Source organism: Hemicordylus capensis, chromosome 13, assembly GCF_027244095.1.
Source record: "Hemicordylus capensis ecotype Gifberg chromosome 13, rHemCap1.1.pri, whole genome shotgun sequence".
In the NCBI taxonomy this organism is placed as follows: Eukaryota; Metazoa; Chordata; class Lepidosauria; order Squamata; family Cordylidae; genus Hemicordylus; species Hemicordylus capensis.
Genome location: NC_069669.1, coordinates 16,391,787 through 16,415,735, shown reverse-complemented (window position 1 = coordinate 16,415,735; position 23,949 = coordinate 16,391,787). Strand labels below are relative to the sequence as shown.

Below are 23,949 nucleotides of genomic sequence, written 5' to 3'. Positions count from 1 at the left end.
TTGTCTTCACAGACTGGCAGCAGCTTCTCCAAGGTTGCACGCAGGAATCTCTCTCAGCCCTGTGTTGGAGATGCTGCCAGGGAGGGAACTTGGAACTTAGATGCTCTTCCCAGAGCAGCTCCATCCCCTGAGGGGAATATCTTGCAGTGCTCACACATCATGTCTCCCATTCATATGCAACCAGGGCAGACCCTGCTTAGCTATGGGGACAAATCATGCTTGCTACCACAAGACCAGCTGCTCTCCTCTCCTGAAGAATTTTGAAGAAGCAAGATAGAAAAAGCTCAGAAGCATTTGAAGTTTGGTGCTGGAGAAGACTTTTGAGAAGACCATGGACAGCCAGGAAAACAAACAAATGGATCATGGAACAAATCAATCCAGAATTCTCCCTCGAGGAACAAATGGCCAGGCTCAAACTATCATATTTCAAACACCTTATGCAAAAACCTAGCACCTTTGAGAAGTCCATCACGTTGGGGAAAGTAGAAGGAAAGAGAAGAAGAGGACGACAAGCAGCAAGGTAGATGGACTCGAGGACGACAGCAATGAATGCACCACTGACTGAGAGACCTTAAAGGCGAAGTGGAAGACAGATCATCCTGGAGAGAATCTATCTATGTGGTCACTAAGAGTCGACACTGACTTGATGGCACTTCATCAATCAATCAGTCTCCTTATACAGGAGGAGAGCTGGTCTTGTGGTTGCAAGCATGAATTGTCCCCTCTGATAAGCAGGGTCCACCCTGGTTTGAATTTGAATGGGAGACAGATGAGCACTGCAAATTAATCCCCTCAGGGGATGGGGCTACTTGGGGAAGAGCACCTGCGTGCTTGCAGGCAGAAGGTTCCCTAGTAGCATCTCCAGATAGGGCTGGGAGAGACTCCTGCCTGTAACCTTGGAGAAGCTGCTGCCAGTCCGGGTAGACAGTACTGAGCTAGATGGACCAAAGGTCTGACTCGGTATATGGCAGCTTCCTGTGTACCTATGACTATTGGTCCATCTTGTTCAGTCTTGTCTACACTGATTGACAGCAGCTGTCCATGATTTCAGATGGGTCTTTCCCATCCCATCTACCTGGAGATGCTAGACCTGCCTGCAAAGCAGATGTTCTTCCACTGAACTTGGTAGATACGTGCCCTTTGTCTCTCTGGCAAGGCAGGCTCCCCTCCCAGAAACCCACATAAACACATGCGGAGTTTTAATACGTTGACTAACATTTCTGGAGGTTTAATCAATGCAGAACTGGAAAGGCAATTTAGGGGGAAGATGAGAATTCTAGGAGGATAAATTATTATTCAGCTGGCTTGAATTAGTGTTAACTCTACAGTGTTAAAGATATAAGCCCTAGCTAAATAAAGAATGCGAGAGAGAAAATGTATTCTGCCAGTTCGCTCAAAGAACCATAAAGGAGTGTTCTGTAAATGAAACAACAAAGACCATCTGGTCAGCCTCTGGCCAGGTGGCATTAAATGTATCTTTGGAAGAAATGTGCTTGAAGTGGACCAGAAGTGGCCCTTTTATAATGAAAAAAACCAAGTGTAGGTGGATTCACACTTTCTCCCTGCATGGTTTTCATCCCGCCAGTATCTTCATTGTGTTGTGAAATATCAGTCTGAGATGGTCCATGGATATACCGGGAAAGGTCCCACCACTTCACCTAGTTACTGGAACCCAGCAGCAGATCTTTTAGAAAAGCCCCAGAGCAACCATTACTGTTTCTTTAATAGCTTTGCCCTGAAGGCCTCAGGATGAGAGAGGCCATGTGAGGGGACTGGGGAACAGTTTCAGTTTTACAGCCGAAGCTTGTGTGAGTAGCTGGACTTGCATGACCCCTGTCAGACACCTGAAGAATCCTAGGCCCAGATGGACTAGGGTCCAGAGACAAGTCTGCAGATAACTTGTGCTTGCTAACCTATTCACCAGTTTAAACTTTATTCACTGGGTTTCCCGGTGAGTTGTAAGCAACAAATGGTTATATGTTATTGAAAGATGACTGGAGTGTGTTATAGTTCCCGTATATCCAATACATGCTTGGAACAGAAATAGATGCACAGGCATTTGGGAATTAATCCAAGTTGCCCAAATGTGTGCCACCAATAATCTGGGCTTCATAGGAATACAGGACGGTGCCTTATACCATGTCAGCACACCAAAAAAAGCAAAAAAGATCCACCAACCAAACTGAACACACACAACTTAGTCCAATAAATCTATAATAAAAATATATGCAATCTACAGCAAGACAAAGCCGTGAGAAATGATACTGGAGAAACAATCGTATAACATGGGAGAAATAATAAAGTCCACGTTGTGGAGAATGGTAGAATGCATAAGAAAAGTCCACACAATGGAGACCTCTGATTTGAAATGTCTTTTTCAAGTGGAAGTTTGTCCTGGTGAAATGACACTGGTCCACATACTTCAAGGTCCACAGTTTTCTCTCTTACAAACCCATCTGGAATGTTCTCTCACTCAAGCAAATTCTCATCCGATACAAAGATACCGTATCGGGTTTTTTGTTTTTTTGTCGCTGTGTTTTCATAGATCCCAGGACGCTTCATTTATCTGCTTATACCACGTCAGACCATTGGTCCTTCCAGCTCAGTTCGGTCTACTCCAACTGGCTCTCCAGAATTTCGGACAGGAGATGCCAGAGGCTGAATCGGGAACCTTCTGCAAGCAAACAGATGCTTTACCACTGAGCTACAATGTTCAGCTGCCATTTCTGAATCATTATTCTAGGATGATTTTTACGCTTTTAGCTAATTTTGTCAGGAGATCTAGAAACGTGTTTTATTTAATACACTTCTTTTAAAAAGACGCAATCTTACGTTGCCTAACACAACTGTGGCTCTGCCGTCTTTCTTCCAGATAAGGTTCGCCTGAGTACAAGCAACTCAAAAGAACTTGTCGGCGTTGGGTTGTATCCAAGTGTAAAGCCGGCATCATGCAAAAATAAAACCAAAGAGAAACTGTATTTTCCTTTCCACCCTGACAACATGTTTTAATGTCTTTGGCAATACCAGTAGAGCCGTATGCATATTTATATCCTCTTAGGGCTTGGCACAGCTGCCTTGCAAAATGTAACTGCGAAACACATGACAATTATGGCAACAAAGCACAAACACATGCAAATAAAACCCACGAAACAAAAGTTTTAAAAGAAACAGCATCCATAGCCTGAAGTCAGCCTAAGGGAAACACAGGAACATCAGAAGCTGCCTTCTACCGAGTCAAACCCTTGGTCCACCTCACTCAGTATTGTCTACCCAGACTGGCAGCGGCTTCTCCAAGGATGCAGGCAGGAGTCTCTCTCTAAGCCCTATCTTGAAGATGCTGCCAGGGAGGGAACTTGGAACCTTCTGCTCTTCCCAGAGCAGCTTCATACCCTGAGGGGAATATCTTACAGTGAGTCGCACCCTCCTGGGTGCGACTCAGCCTATCAGGCACCTCCGCCGCCCAGCCAATCAGCTGGGCAGTGGGACGCACATTCCAAGGCACACCCGAGAGAATTATATATATAGATGGGGATGGGGTCATAGCTCAGTGGAAGAGCATCTGCTTACATGCCAAAGGTCCCAGGTTCCCTCCCTGGTAGCAACTCAAGAAGACTCTTGTCCGAAACTCTGAGGGGAGCCAGTGCCAGTCAGTGTAGACACCACAGTGTTGTCAAAATCTTAGAGAACGCTTTCTTCTGCACAATCCCCACCGCACGTTAGGGTCATCTGAGGAGGTCGATCTCCAGTTACCACCAGTACGTCTGGTGGTGACTCAGAGGCGGGCCTTCTCTCCTGGGCTGTGGAATGCACTCCCGGCAGAAATCCATAATTTGAGTTCTTTATTGTCTTTCAGGAGAGCCCTTAAAGCCTATCGGTTTGGCCTGGCCTTCCAGGGTTTTTAAACTGCTTTTAAACCATAAAAGTTCAGCCTGGGTTTCCAGGGTTTTCGAAACTGTTTTGATTGTTTTAATGGGGTTGTACGTTGTTTTTACAGTGTTTGATTTTAATAGTTAATTCAGCTTTGTTTTGTTTTAATGTAAAATGCCCTGAGCCATTTTTGGAAAGGCGGTATGGAAATCAAATCAAATCAAACAATAAAATGTCCCGTCCTCCTATTTTCTTCAATCCAGCCCATTTTGAAACGAAAAAATTTCCAAGACCTGTTTTCCGCGGGCAAGAACAATGCCTCTCTCATCACTTTCAGCACTCAGAAAAGACCTCTCTTCTGCCTCCCTGCACTTTGAGCGGCTTCTTTTCAGTCCTGTTTGTTACTATTGCCACAGCAGCCTTTAATGTTATGTGTGATTATGAAGCACTGGCTCTAGTACGAGCTGTGCTTTGCTGCAATACCTGGAGGCAGAACATCCAATAGCAACAGAATGCGATAATTAAAAGGATACTCTTGGAATGGTAACTTCATAATGGAAAAAGAATATTTACCCCAAAAGCAATTAACTTGGCTGGAAATTTTTACATATTTCAGCTGTGTTTCTGAAGACAGATTTCTGAATAGGAGATTCCTGCATCGGTGAGCTTGCTTTCCTCTCTGAGCTGCCTGATTCTCTTTCCCAAGTTGGTTGCGAAGACGTAATGGTGGATGGTAGGATTTCACCCATTCACAGTAAATGACTCACAGGCCAATGCGGGACGGCTGGATGCTGTGAATTAGCAAGGACTCCAAGTGAACGCGATAAAAAATAAATCAAGGATGCCGCATTGCCAAAATGGGCTTTGTTCATTTATTTCTGACAAGTTCGAGTTTGGCTTTAATTATTCATCAGGCTTCGCCGGGTACTAGCAAAATGTGCCGCAGCGTACTTTGTTAAAATAATGAAGTCCGTGGAGCAGGAGGCCACATGGCAGAGTGTGCGGTGGTGGTGGTGGGGGGGTGTTGGAAGGAAAGGCAGGGCAGGGGGAGAATGCATCAAGTGGGTTTTGCAAAAGTGGCTGGGATTTTCAAGAAGGGAGAGTGTGAACTCTGCAGTCTCCTTGGACCCAATTTCACTGCAGAACATCAACCGTACTGAGTCAAACAAATACGTCTAGGAGCATCAGAAGCTGCCTCATCCTGAGTCAGACGAGCAGTCCATGTAGCTAAGTATTGTCTTCACTGACTGGCAGCAACTCTCCAGTGTTTCTGAGAGGAGTCTCTCCCAGAGAGTGAACCTGGGACCATCGGCAGGCAAAGCAGATGCTTTTCCACTGAGCTATGACCCCATCCTCAAGCTCTCTCTTTCTGAATCCGGTAAGGACTCTGAGAGGTGGTGAACATAGGGAGCTGCCTTATACTGAGTCAGGCCCTTGGTCCATCTGCCTCAGTATTGTCTACACTGACTGACAGCAGCTCTCTAAGGTTTCAGGCTGGAGTCTCTCCCAGCCCTGCCGGGATGCTGCCAGCAAGTAAACCTGCATGCAAAGCACATGCTCTTCACAAATGGAGCTTTGGCCCCATTCTCTAAGGGGAATATATCTCAGGGCTTTTGCTGTGCTACAGCACCACCGCAGTAATGGCCAGAGATGGTACTGCACCTTATCAGCCCAACCAGGCCAGGTGATCTGGGGCACCCGAGTGGTATTCTATAACCACAGTTTGAGGCTTGGTTCCCCACTCTGAACAACTTTGCACTGAAGTAGCCAGAGCCAGACGGACATGTGGGCCTTGCCTCGCATCTGACCATCTGCCTGACCTTGACCGTGCTGCTGCCTTTGGTCCCTCAGTTCCATGATGGCTGCTCTGGATCATGACTTGGGCCTAAATCAGACTACATACCCACCTCTGGCCCGTCTACTGGACCACTTACAGTCCTGACCCTGCAGGTTCAGGCTGAGTTACAGATGTCTTCTCCTTCCAAAGATCTTATGTGGGCATGGGAAATCCTAGATTTTTATATTTCTCTCTTCCCTGTCATCAGGGAGACACTGCAAAGACCTGTGAGGAAAAGAGTCCTTCACGGGAACAGAAATGTTACTTATAGGTGGAATTGCAGGGAACAGCACTGCGTTCATGTTACGAAATCTCAAAATGAATTATGGCGCATTTAAATGGCTATTGCTCTCTGTCTCCTTAGACTGGAAATCCTCCTTATAGTCTGGGCGCCCTTAATTTTTACGATGGGCTTAAATCTGCATTTTTTATCACTCTTTTCAATCCAGAGGTGTGATTTTTGCGGCTGTGCATTTTTAATGTTTTCAAAATGGTCTACGGTTGGAATAAAGAGAGCTGACATGTTGTTACATTATCCCCTGCAGATAGAGAGGAGGAAGCACCGTTGGCCTTTTTTCTTTACAAATCCTCCAACATTTCACGGGCAGAAAAAGGGCCCATTCCATAATTACTGCACCTCTGTGCACAGTAAGGAGCATTCCCTGAACTCAATCCCACTGCAAAATGCGGAAGGCTCTTTCCCACATACAGTATAGACCTTTTGTGTGGCCTTTTGTGGTAAAAAATAATTGGATTATTTCTATATATATTTCAGTATAAATCTCATACTGTGTTCATTTGCTCTGCATTAATTTCCTTCCTGGGCAGTCGGTGGAAGGCCTACTCTGTGTGCCTGCCATGAAGGTAGCAAGCATGACCTGTCCCCTTAGCTAATAAGCAGGGTCCATCCTGATTGCATATGAATGGGAGACTAGATGTGTGAGCACTGGATGATATTCCCCTTCGGGGGTGGAGCTGCTCTGGGAAAAGCATGTAGGTTACAAGTTCCTTCCCTGGCAGCATCTCCAAGATAGGGCTGAGAGAGATTCCTGCCTGCAACCTTGGAGAAGCAGCTGCCAGTCTGTGAAGACAATACTAAGCTAGATGGACCAAGGGTCTGACTCAGTATATGGCAGCTTTCTATGTTCCATCCGGGGTCCCTTGGGAGGTTTCAGCCTGTGTAGCCCGTGACACCATGGGGATACATAGGACCTTAGGAAGCTACCTTGTAGCGAGTCAGACCATTGGTCCATCTAGCTCAGTATTGTCTACACTGACTGGCAGCGGCTTCTCCAAGGCTGCCAGTCAGAGGAGAGCTGGTCTTGTGGTAGTAAGCATGAATTGTCCCCTTTGCTAAGCAGGGTCCACCCTGGTTTGCATTTGGATAGGATACTACATGTGTAAGCACTGTAAGATATTCCCCTTAGGGGATGGAGCCACTCTGGGAAGAGCAGAAGGTTCCAAGTTCCCTTCCTGGAAGCCTCTCCAAGATAGGGTGGAGAGAGACTCCTGCTTGCCACCTTGGAGAAGCCGCTGCCGTTCTGGGAAGAGACTGGTACCTAACTGGGGAAAGAGGTGCCTCTTAAAAGTGGTGATTCTCTTTATTTAGCAGAGGTACTCCCGCACAGTACCCCTCCAATGACTGTTGCTGGTGTCTGTCTTCTATTTCTTTTTAAGATTGTGAGCCCTTTGGGGACAGGGAGCCATCTTATTTATTTATTATTATTTTGCTGTCAATTTTTAAATCTGTTACTTCTGTCCATGTGCCCAAGTTTTGTTTTGTTGCATCCAAACTTCGTAGAGCTTGTATTAGCAATCTGAATATTTTGGAGATTATATTATTTTAAATGTTAAGCTGGTCTAAGGACCGTAATAAATCTACTTACTTACTTCTCTATGTAAACCGATTTGGGAACTTCTGTTGAAAAGTGGGTATATAAATGTTTATCGTATTCGTAATAGAAGGGACCTTTCCCACGGCATGCCAGGCCTAGATATTTTTGTTTTTCCCCTCCTTTGTTTTTCAAGGAGGGGAAACTTGTTTTTCCCCTCCTTTCTTCCCAAGCTGGATAAAAGCAAGAAGGGCCTCTTGTGAGCCCCAAAGTGTCCCCTCCATGGATGGATTTATGGAGAGTCAAACGCAGATCTGTCTGCGATCACAAAGAATCAATGTACAGATGCTGCATCTCAAGGATATGCCAGAGAGAATCAACTCTGCCTTCCGGAGGACAGTCTCTCAGCCCGGGACACTGCAGTGTGTGTGTGTGTGTTTGTATAAAATCACAGCATGCAAAGTCTTTTGTTACGTTCCTTTTAGAAACTGCAGAGACTAAGTGGATGTAGTTGCATTCGCCCTAACAAAAGAACAGTGAAATGCTACCTCTTCACATTCCGACATCTCCAGGTCCTAAAACCCATTCCAAAAACTAAGACCCAAGTACAGGTACAAATATCGTGCTTGAATTCAAAATCCAAAGCGAAGCGAATAGAACTTAGAAAGCGTGAATTGTTGTGTTATCTTATGGTTGCTTAATGCAACTTGGTGGTTTGTATCTCCAGATAATAAGCACAGCCGTACAAAAGTCACCTTGTCTCCAGTTCTGCTTCCTGAGCTACAGGGAATATTACCTGAATTAGAAATAATGATTACTGATTGCTTCAGGTCTCCAGTGATTCAGAGATCCCATTTCAGAAACGGCCAGGACGAAATCCCCAAATCCCAACCCTTCTGTTTAGTTCTATATGGGGACATAGGAGGCTGCCTTATACCAACATAGGAAGCTGTCATATACTGCGTCAGACCATTGGTCCATCTAGCTCAGTACTGGTCCAACTAGCTCCATATATATCTCCAAACTTCTGGCGCTGCTGGGGATTAAACCCCATAGGAACACAGGAAGCTGCCATACACTGAGTCAGACCCTTGGCCCATCTAGCTCAGCATCGTCGACACAGACTGGCAGCGGCTTCTCCAAGTTGTATTACATGCACTCTGTCACTGAGCTACAGCCCGCTCCTCAACATCTCTTCAATTGTGCTGCCCTCTAGTCTGCCTGTATGATTATTGTTACTATGATTGTTTAGTAACAATCATTGTATAGTAACAATAGGAGGAGAGCTGGTCTTGTGGTAGCAAGCATGTCTTGTCCCCTTAGCTAAGCAGCATCTGCCCTGGTTGCATATGAATGGGAGACTAGAAGTGTGAGCACTGCATGATATTCCCCTCAGGGGACGAAGCCACTCTGGGAAGAACATCTAGATTCCAAGTTCCCTCGCTGGCAGCATCTCCAAGATAGGGCTGAGAGAGATTCCTGCCTGCAACCTTGGAGAAGCCACTGCCAGTCTGTGAAGACAATCCTGAGCTAGATAGACCAATGGTCTGACTCAGTATATGGCAGCTTCCTATGCTCCTAACAGTATAGGGATTATGGGGCCATAGCTCAGTGGTGGAACATCTGCTTTGCATGCAGGGGGTCCCAGTTTCAGTCCCTGACAGCATCTCTGGGTAGGGCTAAGAGAGACTATCTCTTTAAAACCTTGGAAACTGGCTGCCAGTCAGTGTAGACCAGGACTGCCCAACATCAGTCCAGATGTTGGACTACAACTCCCATCACCCCTGCCTAGTGGCCATTGTGGCCGGAGAGGATGGAATTTGTAGCCTAAAAACAGCAGGAGAGTTGTAGCTGAAAGGTCCTGGTGTAGACAGAAGCACTGAGCTAGATGGACCAATGGTGTGACAGCTTCTTATGTATGGGGTACAAGAAGGCAGGTCCCTGCCCTGAAGAGACTGCAATCCAGAACCTGATACAGGGGAGACAACAGGGGAAAGGAAAAACAATTAAGGTGGGGCAAACAGGGGACAAATATGTGATTATTGCAATTCCATGCACTTAGGTGCAGTTACAGTAGAGTATGAGGGTTAGGGAGTTGTGTGAATAGCTTTATTGAAAAGGTAGGTTCTGTTCAGTCACTTGATTTATTTCCCACTCTACTCGACTAGCTTACAGCATTTCCCCCCTAGATGTGAATAACCTTGTCCCTAAAAGACTCACTATCTTACATAATAATTAAAGGTAAAGTTGTGCCATCAAGTCAATTTTGACTCCTGGGGCCCACAGAGCCCTGTGGTTGTCTTTGGTAAAATCCAGGAGGGGTTGACCATGGCCATCTCCTGTGCAGTGTGAGATGTTGCCTTTCAGCATCTTCCTAGATCGCTGCTGCCCGATAGAGGTGTTTCCCAGAGTCTGGGAAACAGCTGTATGTCATGGGAAATGTCTGGGAAACATACCCACGGGGATTTGTACCAGCAACCTCTGGCTTGCTAGGCAAGTTACTTCCTCACTGCGCCATTATTACTGCAGTAATAATTAGAATATTTATATACCATGGATCTGGCAACAAACATTCTCAGAAGCAGTTTATCTAGAAACAGGAAGGTGGCCCCCGGTCCCAAAAGGACTCGCAGTCCGCAGAGAAAGCAAGCAAGACCCCAGCATAGCAACAGCCACGGAGAAGGACCCATTGCTTGGTTGAAGGGAGACCATTGCCCCCCCCCCGCTGCCAAATATCAGCAGACCACCACTTGAAAAGGTGCCTCTTGGTCCAAGCCATAGGCATAACTGAGCCCCTGACCCAAAGTGGTTCACAAACGAAAAGGGAAGACACAACCACTGGGGGGATGCCGGGCTGGGCTGAAGAGGGGCCGTTGAGCTCCCCTGCCAAAGATAAAGAGTCACCACTCAAAAAGGTGCCTTCCTGCCCAGTGAGAAGGGGCTTGAGGAGCCACTGGAAGGCAATCAGAGAGGTTGCATCTCCCAAGATGTCCGGAAGGGCCTCGATGTCCAAGTCTCTTGTTCCCCCAAAGGGTCTGTACAGCCTGGCCTTCTGGTTCCGGCGGTCTAAAAATAGGCATGGGTTTCACGCTTCCATAGCTCAAAAGTTGAGATTTCTATCGCCGAAATGGCGACGCCTCTGGTATGGACCGCTTCATCCCGCTTACATCTAGCCAAAATGTTAACAGCCCAGCTTGCGGTATGCTTGTATTCCCCCCCCCCCCGCCCGCCCCCCAAATACAGTACTATGTAATGGACCGATAAACCATCCCATTATTGCCTTGTCCGATGTCAACTGCTTTCTCCCAGGCGTTGGCAAGCCAGTATAGGGCCAGCTGTAACCACCTCTAGCATCTATAAAAGCAAAATGAGAAACGACACTTTTCAATTCAGCAAAAACAATCCCCGGGGGGGGCGGTGGCGGTGGGGGGGGAAGCATCAGAAGCGAGACCCCACGTTGCCACCCCGCCTAACACTTGTACCTTCCCTCACAGGCACAGCTGTCACTTCAAACTAGGTTCGAGAAGGAGCAGGCCCATGCCTCCAACCCCTTGTTCGTCTTTCTTCTCACTCCTTTCCCCCTTGTTAACGTCTGATGAGCAATCCTCTTTTTCTCCTCCACCCTCTTGTCCCCGTGTGATCTCCAGCTGTTCTTACAAACCCTTCCATCGGAGGAAAATAAAGCGAATACTCTAATCACCAAGCCCCGCAACAATAGCGAAAGGGCAAAGTGTTATTTTGTCTTGTTAAGGCTGTCTCTGGGAGGCGTGAGGGTTTTTTCCCAGCCCGGCTGTCGTCCCCGTACAATGAGACGCCGGCATCTCTCTGTGTCCAACATCGCTGGCTCTTTGTCTTGGGGAGAAAAAATGGCAACTCTTCACTTTTGAAGAGAGCAGGTCAGCAGGGAATGCCTCTCCGCAACATTTCCTTCTTTGTGTTAATACACGGCGTGTTGGAATCAGTTGTATGGGGAGGGGACAAGGTGGGGGTGCTTCTTGGGCTCTTGGGTTTCTTTTTCTGTGGCTGGTTGGCTTTATTCTGTGTTGCCTCACAAACTTCTCGGCCTTCCTCCTACTATTAGGGCATCGGGAGGTGGGGTGGAAACTGGTAATAAAAGCATTGTGAGTATGCTACGTGAATGTCGTGAGCATCTGCATGCAGAAGGTCCCAGGTTCCCTCCCTGGCAGCATCTCTGGAGAGGCCTGAGAGAGACTCCTGCCTATAACCGTGAAAAAGCTGCTGCCAGTCTGGGTGGACAATACTGAGCTAGAGTGACCAATGGTCTGACTCTTATAAGGCAGCTTCCTAAGTTTCTCCTTCCATGTGCCCATGGAATGTACTGAATTTCCAAATGGCCAATAGCCATTCAGAAATTCCAGGCATTCCTATGGGCCCTTGGGAAGGAATCGGGGCTTTTCAGTGGGCGTTCCCTGTCATTTTATCACATGTCCTAGGGCATCTGCTTTGCATGCAGAAGGTTCCAAGTTCCCTCCCTGGCAGCATCTCCAAGAAAGGGCTGAGAGAAACTTGTGCCTGCAACCTTGGAGAAGCTGCTGCCAGTCTGTGCAGACAATACTGAGCTAGAGGGACCAAGGGTCAGTCTCAGTAGACGGCAGCTTCCTATGTTCCTATGATTGCCCCTTTGTTCTCCCTTGTCAATGTCTCTGCTCGTCTCTCTCCTGATTGGTAGACTGATACTCTCAAAACACTCCTTTCTTTGTTCTCTCTGCTCTTCTTCCTTCCACTATGAGCTAAGCTAGTACAGGGTACATTTCTATCTAAGTCTGTAACTTCTTCAAATAAACAGCTTAGGTCCGGGTTACCTTAGAGAGCACCTTCTTCTGAATGATCCCCATCACACATTGAGGTCATTCGGAGAGGTCTCTCTTCAGTTACCACCGGTGCATCTGGTGGAGACTCAGAGCGGGGCCTTCTCTGTAGCTGCCCTTGGCTTATGGAATGCACTCCCGGCAGATATCTGCAGTTTAGGCTCGCTGTTGGCCTTCAAGAGCGCCCTAAAGACTTACTTGTTTGGCCTGGCCTTCCAAGGCTTGTAAAGTGTTTTAAAGTATTTTAATTGGTTTGATAATGTCTCTGAACTGTTTGAGATTTGTATTTATATTGTTTTAACCTGTCTGCTTTAAATGCTGTTTGTTGTAGTATTTTACCTGTTGTGCACCTCCCAGAGCCTTTGGATGGGGTGGTATAGCAGTGTAAGTAAGTAATAAATACATATAATCTTTATTTGTTTTAGACTTTAAGCTATTGTCTCCAGATCTCCTCCCAGACTTCTGTTCTCATCCACCTGGGTTTCTCTGCCAAACAAGAGGCTGACTCAAATTCTCCCCTACAGTTTTCCATCTCCCTTCCTCCTCACTTGCTTTTTGAGTTCACACATCAGGGGATCAGGAGCACACGTGGTTCTCATAGGAATATAGGAAGCTGCCTTCTACTGAGTCTGACCCTTGGTCCATCTAGCTCAGTATTGTCTTCACAGACTGGCAGTGGCTTCTCCAAGGCTGCAAGCAGGAGTCTCTCTCAGCCTGATCTTGGAGATGCTGCCAGGGAGGGAACTTGGGACCTTCTGCACACAAGCACGCAAGTGCTCTTTCCAGAACAGCCCCATCCCCTAAGGGGAAGATCTTACAGTGCTCACACATGGAGACTCCCTTCCAAATGCAAACAGAACAGACCCTGTTTAGGGTCATATGAACAAGCCTAGCATGAATCCTTGGGTTGGCCAGGCATGGCATAAATGCTAGGAGCCTGGTCTTCTGTCTTTGCCTAGTTAACAGAGTTGTAACTTCCACCTGCTATGCTTTAGATTCCAGACATTCCCTTCTATACGCAGATCCAGCAACGGACATCAAAGGCCTACGGTTGTAAAACGCACACTTAATTTAAGATATAGATTCTGACAAGGCTTCCCACAGCCCCAGTCTGGCCCTGACAGCCAGTACCTCCAAGAAGCAATCTGAACTCGATGATAAATCCGTCTCCAGGCTACAGAGCTGATTCAGAGCGTCTTAGCAGACAATGCACAAACGAAAGCACTGTTAGTTTCCGGGGTCCCAAGAGAGGGCATCTGTCAGCGTCTTGACTGCATTTGGGTGCCCATTTGTTTTGGTTCCACCAACCAGTGACCCTGGCCATCTGGTTTGTTGACGCTGCTGGCGATCTGGCCTGAAAATCGCATCAGCCTAACAGTTCCCAGCCCCTTCCAAAACCAGGTCTTTTATTTCACTGTTAACTAACTTTCCTCTTCTCTGTGGGTTCCATTTCCATAGAACAGAGGCGGGGGGGGGGATTTGGTTTCAGGAGTTCCTGGGAACTCCAGGCCTTATCTGAAGTAGCTCATCAGGCGTTTGGTCTTGCTTCTCCCTCACTTGCCTTCCAGCCAATACTGACATGTCCATATCATTCTTCATCTCTCTCCCTCTTTGAATGATCAGGGGTGCTTTTACTCTCTCTCTGCTTTCTTCCACCCACCCCCAACAAAGCAGCGTCTCTCCTACCCTCCTGTCCTGCAACAAAATTCTCCAGGAATCCAGCAGTTTTAGTGCCAAAACATACTCTAGCAATATGGTTTTTTGTACAAGCTGCCTGCCTTCCCACACCACCATCGTGATGGACTCTGCCCCCCAAAGCTGCAATCTCATGGTGGCAGCATCTAAGGCTCTAGCAAATAAACAAAAAAAGAAAAAAAGGGGGAAAGGAGTTTTCAGAAACATTAAACCTTCCCATCCCTGCCAGAGAATAAGAGAAGGGCACTTGGTATTTCCCTTGTTACAAGTCCTGCTTTTTCAAGACACCCCTTGAGTTGCTCAGATTCAGCCCACACTTTCAGTCCTTCCAAATAAAGTTTCCACCAGCAGAAGTGATATTCCTGAATCTAAGGTAGGGTTGTGCACGAAATGCATTTTTCTGTTTCAAATTCAAATCAAATTCCAAAAATTCATTCCGAATTCAAATCATTTTTGAATCTGGTCCAAAAATTTGATTTGAATTCAAATTTAATCAACCCTTTTTTAACCAATCCGGGGGCCTGAATGGGTCCCCCCCAAAGATGCCAAACAGCTCTCAAATTGAATTTGAATAGAGTTTCAAAAATTCATTTCAGATTTGAATCGAATTGCGCTTTTAAGGGGTGATTCAATCCAAATCCAAATCACTTGAATCACCCAGATTTGAGTTGAATCAATTGGCACATTCCTACTTGAGGCCACCCATGGAAGCCTGCCATTAGTTCCTCTACAAACAGGAAGGGTGTCTAGAGCCTCTCCCTAGTTTTGCTATACATCTCTTTGCTGTTTCTCCTGACTCCATGGTCTGATATCAGACCTGTTTGCGACCTCTGCCTACCTGCTCAAAACCTTTGGCACTGGACCACTGATCTGGCTTCAACCTTTGGTGTGGCTTTGACTCCTGGCTCTGTCTTGACCTTCTGACCTGATGGACACTTTGACCCTTGGCTTGTTCTGACTTTCAGTTCCCTATGACTCCTGACCAGCTACCTGGATCTGCTCCTGGCTCTCTCTGTCCTGATAGTATTGCAGTGCTGGGAGGTGGAAAGCTGATACTTGTCCCTGAACCATTTTTCTGGTGAAAATGCCTCCTGCTGGTACCGTATGAGCAGACCAGTGCTAGAGCAACCCTCCCTGCTTGCCTGAAATCTGCCTTGATCTTGAATCCAGCCCACAGAGAGCTATCCATGGTCCTGACCATCTGCTGCCTGCCCTGTCCAGAATGCTCCATATGCCCCATCCTGCATCATGAGACCAGGTTCCGTGCAGTGTCTTTGTGCCTCCCACTTATTGCTCCAATGTTTTTCTTCTTTCTAAATGGATTTCCAGTTTTGTAGCCAGGATTAGTGGGAATCAGCCTGCAATTTTGTAAGTAGCTAAGGATTAATGGGATCTGGCAGAACAAAGGCACTATTAATATCAAAACATCATTTAATTTAATGGCACTGAACAGGCATGCCTAGATCTTCCACCCTCTTTTCTTTTGTTCCAAAGAGGACTATTTGAAAAAGTTCAACACGAGGTTTGACATTTATGAGTTAACAAATAGCTTCCGTATAATTTTGCATCCAGGTTTAATCCCACATAACTATAATTATCAGTGAAATATGAGTACTATTTATAAGCAACCTGAGAACCTCTCCCAACGCATGTTGACTTTTGTTCCCGAAAAGGAAACTGAACGGTAGAGAGGAGAAAGAACAAACAGCACCAGCGATAGGCATCAAGCAATCAAATATACTAACGTTATAATTGTGCTCGCCAAACATGACTTTCATCCCTGCTCACTTAACATCTAGGACTTATTTGGATAGCGTTGCGAAGTCATGGAGGAAAGCTCATGTTCTTGCATTTCAGGATCCTTTAAAGTGGTCCATGGTTTTAACTTCTATATAAGCTGCCACCCTATGTGGGGGGCAGGTAGCCACCCAGGTACGGTACCCAGGTAGGGTACCACTACCTGCATTAGAGGGAGGGGCAAAACAGCAAGGCCCCTCCCATTGGCCTGGCTGGGACCAACTACCATTTAGCTCCTCCCATCTCAGAATGATTTCTTGCAAAAATGCTTATACCTCTTCCTTATATAATTGTATTATATAACAGCATGAGGATGGGGCTGTCAGCTCAGTAGTAGAGCATCTGCTCTGCATACAGAAGGTCCCAGGTTCAGTCCCTGGCAGCATCTCCAAGATAGGGCTGAGAAAGACTCCTGCCTGCAACCTTGGAGAAGCCGCTGCCAGTCTGTGTAGACAATACTGAGCTAGATAGACTGATGGTCCGACTCAGTATATGGCAGCTTCTTATGCTTCTATGAAACTCTTGGTATCCAAATTGGCATATTTACATATATATATAGTAAATAGCTAATATAGACCATTAATTTCTATGGCAAATTTAATTCCTAAAATGTATCATAAGATTGTTATTGACATCTGCCCACATACTTTGTGAAAGTGGTCACTATGGATGCATATTCACCAGAGGTATAAGTTGGGTTAAAACCCATTCACTTTCCCCAGGGGACCCACAGTTTGGTCTGGGGATCTTAAGTTCTCTGACAGACCCTCACTCAACTACAATCTCCAAGATTCTTTAGGGAAAGTCAAAGCAACAAAACTGATATTGGTCTGGTGTAGATTAGTAGTTTCGATATGCCCTTAGAAAAGGGGTCCCTAACTTTGGGTGCACAGATGTTGCTGGACTACAACTTCCATCATCCCCAGCCCTGATGGCCTGCGATTAGGGATAATGGAAGTTGTAGTCCATCAATATCTGGGGACCTAAGGTTTGGAATCCCTACCTTATTACTTCAATTTTACTAGTGGCAAACTGAAGAGGAAAGATAGCAATTTTCCCAGTGGTAAAGGTAAAAGGTAAAGTGTGCCATCAAGTCAGTGCTGACTCCTGGTGACCACAGAGTCCTGTGGTTGTCTTTGGTAGAATACAGGAGGGGTTTACCATTGCCTTCTCCCGCACAGTATGAGACGATGCCTTTCAGCATCTTCCTATATCGCTGCTGCCTGATATAGGTGTTTCCCATCTTCTGGGAAACACACCAGCGGGGATTTGAACTGGCAACCTCTGGCTTGCTGGTCAGGTCATTTCCCCGCTACACCATTAGGTGGCTTCTTTACCTTTCCCAGTGGCACAAAGATCTAAATAAATCATGAATCCATGGCAAAGGTAATAACTCGCGTCTTGAAAATCCCAATCAAACTCTTTGTCAACTTTATTTTTGTCAGACTCTTCAGACACATGTATTCTGCAATACATGCCATGGTGTGAAGAAAAAGATATTTTTGCTTTTGTAGCTACTGAGAAGTCTTTATTACATTACCGCTCATTGATAGTGTTGGTGTCTTAACAAAAATTAGGACTCACCGATTTTCTGCTATAGGAGGTTGGCTGCAAATCAAATCAAAAGAGAACACTACTGTTTCCGCTAACTAAATCTCATCCTCTTCAGGTTCCCAGAGCTTTAACAACCTGAAGAAAAGCTGTCCTTTTCTATCTTGACTATGAATCAGGGCCCACAGGATTTGGAGAAGGTACGATGGGTGGACAAGACCGAGGAGGGCAGACTCAGCAAGAAGAAAAGATGGACAGGGCTTCCATTGTGGGTGGTATATACATGTTTTAAATAAATAAAAATAAAATTTTACAAAAAGGGGCTTGAGTGGCAGTACCAAGGACAGCTCCAAATTGCCACCTTGCTCTGACAACATCTGAAGCCCAACCAAGCCCTTTATTTTTACATGTATATCCTGCTCTTCCTCTAAAAAGCCCAGAGTACTGTACATAATTCTCTTTACATAGGAAGCTGCCATATACTGAGTCAGACCCTTGGTCCATCTAGCTCAGTATTGTCTACACAGACTGGCAGCAGTTTCTCCAAGGTTTCAGGCAGGAATCTCTTTCAGCCCTATCTTGGAGATGCCAGGGAAGGAACTAGAAGCCTAGATGCTCTTCCCAGAGCGGCTCCATCCCCTAAGGGGAATATCTAACAGTGCTCACACTTCTAGTCTCCCTTTCGTATGCAACCAGGGTGTATCCTGCTTAGCATAAGGGGACAAGTCATGCTTGCTACCACAAGACCAGCTCTCCTGCTATGCTCTTCTCAGTCCTATTACTACAAATAGTTATCTACTGCTTTTCAACCAAAGTCCTCAAAGTGGTTTTATGAATAAAGAAAGTTTCTTGTGGCAAAAGGACCCATCACCTAAAAAGAAACATAAGGCAGATACCAGCAACATCCACTGGAGGGATGCTGTGCTGGGGCTGGATAGGGCTATCTGCTCTCCCCCTGCTAAATACAAGAGAACCACCACTTTAAAGGGTGCCTCTTTGCCCAGTTAGCAGGCATCAGTCAACTTTGCCAATAGCCTAACTTGCCCGGACAGAAAAGCTGGGGAGTTTGGAAAAACCACTGCTCTGAACATGGCGTTTTTGTTGTTGTTTGTTGAACATCATTTCCCTTCTCAAAAGTATTGTTTTGATCTCACTATATAATTATGTTGCTGTGTGTTAATTATATTGACGACAATGTTGATTCTGTCTTTGTCATCAGTCCCAGTGTACGCAGCGCTTCAGAGAGATCCCCTTCCTCCCCACCTTTCTGCTCAGCCTTTCTGGAAAGGGTTCTCAAAGTTGGACTACAACTCCCATCATCCCCTGCCAAAGTGGACAAAGGCCCCGGGGAAGTTTGAGAACCCCTGCTTTGTGGGATCCAAATGCATGAGCCTATACTAGAGTATTCCAAAGCTCTCACCGTTTTGTCTTCATTTGCTCCCATTAACTTAAATTTTAATTGCTAATAAAAAAAGAAACATTGATCTATGAAAAAAGATAGCAAGCCTACAGCTTCAAAAATTAACTTTTCCGAAGCAAAAAGGATGCAGCCCAGAACTGTGGATTGGGAGCTCTCTTCCATTCTTGGGTGTCAGATGCTGCAAGGGGAAATTCATTCCACTTCTGGCATCATTGCCACCCTCCATAAACATCATGGGTTGTGCCGACATCATGAAAGTTGACCAAGTCCTAATCCAGGGGTTCCCATCCTTGGGTGCCCAGATGTTGTTGGACTACAAATCCCATCATCCCCAGCTGCAATGGCTTTTGGCTATTGCAGATGGCAATAATGGGAATTGTAATCCAACATCTGGGCATCTCGGTCCTGGGCTGATGTCTGAAATTTTGCAAATACTGGGTTTAAAATGCCCGTGGGATCCAAACTGTCCTCGCAGTTCAAAGAAGCAGGAGTCTACATGGGCAGGGCTTTGTTCTTTGTGAGTGGAACATAGGAAGCTGCTATATACCGAGTCAGTCCATTGGTCCATCTAGCTCAGTATTGTCTACACAGACTGGCAGCGGCTTCTCCAAGGTTGCAGGCAGGAATCTCTCTCAGCCCTATCTTGGAGATTCCAGGGAGGGAACCTGGAACCTAGATGCTCTTCCCAGAGCGGCCCCATCCCCTAAGGGGAATATCTTACAGTGCTCACACATGGAGTCTCCCATTCAAATGCAAAACCAGGGCAGACCCTGCTTAGCACAGGGGATCGCTTGTGCTTGCTGCCACAAGACCAGCTTTGCAGTGTTTGAGGAGAGGCTCTCTCTGCAAAGCTTGCAAGAGTCAGATCCATCCCAGGGAGTTCCTCTGATGGCAACAGCAGGGAGCATCTTAACCTAAGAATCTAAAAAAAGCCCTGATGGATCAGGGCAAGGGCTCATCCAGTCCAGCATCCTGCTTCACACACTGGCCAGCCTGGGAAGCCTGCAAGGGAGCAGGGGGAGAGGACAGCCACCCCTTCCCATTAGTTTGCCCCAGCAGCTCATGGGGCATGCCTAGGGTTGTTGCCACATTATGGCTTTCCAAATCCAGGTGCCTAATTTGCAAATGGGCTTCAAGATACCTTTTGAGCAGACTAGTGACTGCACATTTTGCTACCACAAGACCAGCTCTCCTCTTCCTCTTTGGTGGAGTTGCCTCCACCCAAAGGAGGCACATTCGGGATCTCTTTCCCCCCCAGTTCCGACTCGGGTCGGTTGCCCAGCTCGACCCACTCAGCTCTTCCCACTGGGCCTGACAGCTGCCGAGGCCGCCACTCAGATCTTGGCTGGCAAGATCTGCTTTTGGGGCCAAGGCAGGTGGAGAAGGAAGAACAGCTGCCGGCAGAGGCTCCAAACGAGTCCTCCAACAGACTCCGCCCGAGTCCCACCCCGACTGCAGGCAGCCAGCTGCTCCTGCCAGCGTATTTGGCTAGCAGCAACCTGACAGACTGGGCCAACCTGCATCCAGAACGTGCCGGCTGCCAGGTGTTCAGGTCCATGTGCTGCTGGCAAGGACCTGGAGCAGACAGGCGGGAGCCTCTCAGGCACACAGCACAGGGGCTTGGCCCAGAGGCTTCTCCCCACAACTCGTTCCCACGACTCCTGCCCTATAGCAGAGGCAGCATGGGATTGGCTCTCTCTGCCGTCATCCGACTACCCAGGACAGGAGGAAGTCCCACTGTTGTGCCAGCACCCTAGCTCAAGGCAGCATAGCGTAGTGGTTAGAGCGTTGGAGTAGGACCTGGAGGACCCGGGTTTGAATCCCCATTCAGGTGAGCGAGCTACAAGTTCAAATAAATAAATAAATAAGCAAGCAAGCAAGCAAGCTGCCTACTATTCTTATGTACACTTCTGCATTTTATGTATCTCACAGGAAAACAGGAAGCTGCCTTGTACCAAGCCAGACCCTTGGTCCATCTAGCTCAGTATTGTCTACCTAGATTGGCAGCATCTTCTCCAGCGTTATAGGCAAGAGTCTCTCTCAGCCCTCTCTTGGAGATGCTGCCAGGGAGGGAACTGGGAACCTTCTGCTTGCAAGCAGGCAGGTGCTCTTCCCAGAGCGGCCCCATCCCCTAAGGGGAATGTCTTACAGTGCTCACACGTGTAGTCTCCCATTCAAACACAAACCAGGGTGGACCATACTTAGCAAAGAGGGCAATTCATACTTGCTACCACAAGACCAGCTCTCCTCCCACCTCCCTTCCTTCATGGAACTCAAGGTTAGGTACCCAGGATTGTCAAGCAGCCAGCCATTCAGGCAATGACCAGACACACCCCTGCTCAGCCTCAGCTATGTTCCTGAACCAGCCAGGTGTTGTTCAAACCCCACCCTGGGGCATTCCAAGCATGATCTTACTCCCCATACACACACTGTAGCAAGCTTCTCCCCGCCCCCCACTTCCTAATGCAGCCTTATCCTCTGCACACATTGTGAGCACGGACCTCGCACAATTTGAACAGCACCACCTGCTTGGGAGTGCTTGCATTCCGAGACAAAACCCACCTTTCCCCCCAGTGGGCACAAAAGTAGTAATGAAAAATGTGGGTTCTCGGAATGCAAGAACTGGCCAGCAGGGGGCACTATGAAAAAAACACAAGGTCCCTGCTTGGCAGGTTCAGAGACGGTAAGATCACACCATGAAGAAGTGTAGAAACTTACAGCAGTGTGTGCACAGCAAGCAAGATCATGCTTGGGACCTGTGCCAAAGCTTTTAACATCCCCTAGCTTGCCATTTGGAAAGGCCCTCTGCCAGCTGGGCAGTCCTATCCCTGACAGGCAGTTTGGGTAGCTGTTTCCGTCCCGTCACAGATGCTGAGTCTTCACAGCAGCCCTCTGAGGTCACCCTAAACACTGGCCAGGTTCAGACATAACACAAAATAGGGATGTGCATGGAACCTGTTCAGAAGCCCTTTATGGGCCTCCGAACCAGTTTGAACGGCCGGCAGTTCCGCTGACTCAAAGGTGTGGGGGGGTTGTCTTTAAGGTTGGGAGAGGGAGAACTTACTCCTCCCTTTGCTTCTCCACCACCAGCGCTCGTTTTTTTGCAAGTCTGTTGGGGTGGCAGTGTACCTCCCTGCCGCCCCATTGCCCCCTTGACTGGAAGTACCCGACGTGCCTGTGAGCATCAGGTGCGTGCGCACATGTGTCAGGCATGTTGTGCATACATGTCCGATGTGTGCACTCACAAGTGTGCTGTGCACGCTCACACACCCAGCGTGCGCAGACACATCGGGTACTTACGGTTAAGGGGCAACTGGGCATCAGAGAGGTACGCTGATGGACTTTAAAAAAACGCCAATGGACTTTAAAAAAACTGAGCACCGGCAGGGAAAAAGCAGAGTGAAGGGTAAGTACACCCTCCCCCACCCTTAAAGACAATCCTCGCCTTTGAACGTCCCCCACCCAGTTCCATGCACATCCCTAGCACAGAACCACAGTTCCAATGGACCCACAGTTCTGCCTGCTCTACCAGCAAACTTTTGAAAGTTTGACGGGAGAAGCAATCTTCTGCAGTCTCCCATCAGACTGCAGAAAGGCAGGGGAACTGGCTGTGTGAGCTTCCTTCTATCAAGGAAGCACGCACAGCCAATCAGGCTGGAGTGAGGGAGGAGCTTGAACTCCAGTCCTGCTGGGACCAAACTGCGGTGCCACAAAACGCTGGCACCACAAAACTGGAGTTAAGGGCGGCCAAACTCCACTCCGCCCAAAGGTACAGAGTGGAGTTTGGCAAGGGAAACCACAGGTCCCTTTTGGCCCTTAACTCCGGTTTGCCAGATTCGGACATATCGCTTCGGGAACCAGCGGTGAAGGGACCTCCAGTTTTCCAGTATGTCCGAACTCGGCCTCTGTCACAAACCCAAGCTACTTGATTCAAACAGGGACTCACCGGGTCGCACTGGGGCTGCAGCAGGCGTTGCTTGGTTTGGAGACTGAGGAAGTGTTGTGAGTGGAGGATCAGAGGGCTGGGTCTGAAGCGACACGTCAGCTTGCCAGGGAGGCTATAACTCCACAGAGGGTCCGGCACACACAGGAAAGCACTGGATGCTTTGAATCAGGCTGGACTTGACACAGCAGGACTAAGAAGGGTGCTCAGTAAGAGCTGTTGTCTCCAGCACTGACCACTGCCATCTTCTTCATCACCACCATCTTCTTCTTCTAGGAGGAGAAGGGCAAAGCAGGGCCCAAAAAGCCCATAACCACCCCTGCACAAAACAAACTGTGTAGCATAATACAGAATTACAGTCTCAAGGGAGGATCAGAGAAATGTCCATAGCAGCTGAAGGGCCTGGTTCCAGTTATCCTTCTTCTGAAAAATACCTTGCATAGATACTGTCAAAATAGGAAAGAGCCACAAGGAGCACTTCCCATTCATGGCTGTAGACCAGTCAGTCAGCCCCACCAAACGCAGCCAGCCACCTTCTCTGGGGTTCCACAAGAGGTGCATCAACAACCTTCTCTTAGCACCGAGCCTGTTTCAGGAAACTGCTCATAAAGGCTCAGAGAGAGCCGCTCCCATTCCTGTCAGCTGACAGCACTCCCAGCTTTACTTCTGAGTAAACAGAGGTTGGCTACTTACTCCTCCTCCTGAGTAGCCCCATTGCTCAGCAGGTGCCTGGCAGCAAGGCACAACACTTCTGTGTTTGGTCTTCAGTATCTCCTGGATGTCTCTTCTCGGAGCTTGTCATTGAGGAAGTGCTGGAGTGGGTTCTAGGGGCTATAAGGCAGGATCTGAGAGAGGTCCCCTCCTCTCCATGTAGTCCCTCTCCATATTACGGTCACCGCACTGGTTGCCTGTTCGCTTCTGGGTCCAATTCAAAGTGCTGGTTCTCACCTACCAAAACCTTATGGGCTTAGCGCCTGTATATCTCCTCAATCGCCTCTCTTGGCCAGTTGTATCCCAACCTACGAGGTCTTCTCAGCTGGCTGGCCCTCCTTAGAGTCCCAGGCCCTGGCATAGTGCGTGGTGCCTAGGCCCGTAGGAGGGCCTTCTCTGTGGCCGCCCCTCTTCTTTGGAACACTCCCCGCCCCCAGATTCGTTCAGCCTCTACCCTGGCTGATTAA

At 47.6% G+C, this 23,949-nt stretch overlaps 1 long non-coding RNA gene across 2 annotated transcripts; it reads right to left on the bottom strand.

The window, feature by feature from the left end:
• Positions 1 to 2,197: 2,197 nt before the first annotated feature.
• LOC128336768 (uncharacterized) lies at positions 2,198 to 23,334 on the bottom strand. Of its 2 annotated transcripts, XR_008312075.1 has the most exons (3): positions 22,775 to 23,334; positions 4,441 to 4,658; positions 2,198 to 2,674 (listed from the first exon to the last, which is right to left on the bottom strand). It is a non-coding gene; the product is annotated as an uncharacterized LOC128336768 (long non-coding RNA). The 2 variants fall into 2 exon arrangements; XR_008312074.1 differs by lacking the exon at positions 4,441 to 4,658.
• Between the last annotated feature and the right edge of the window lie 615 nt (positions 23,335 to 23,949).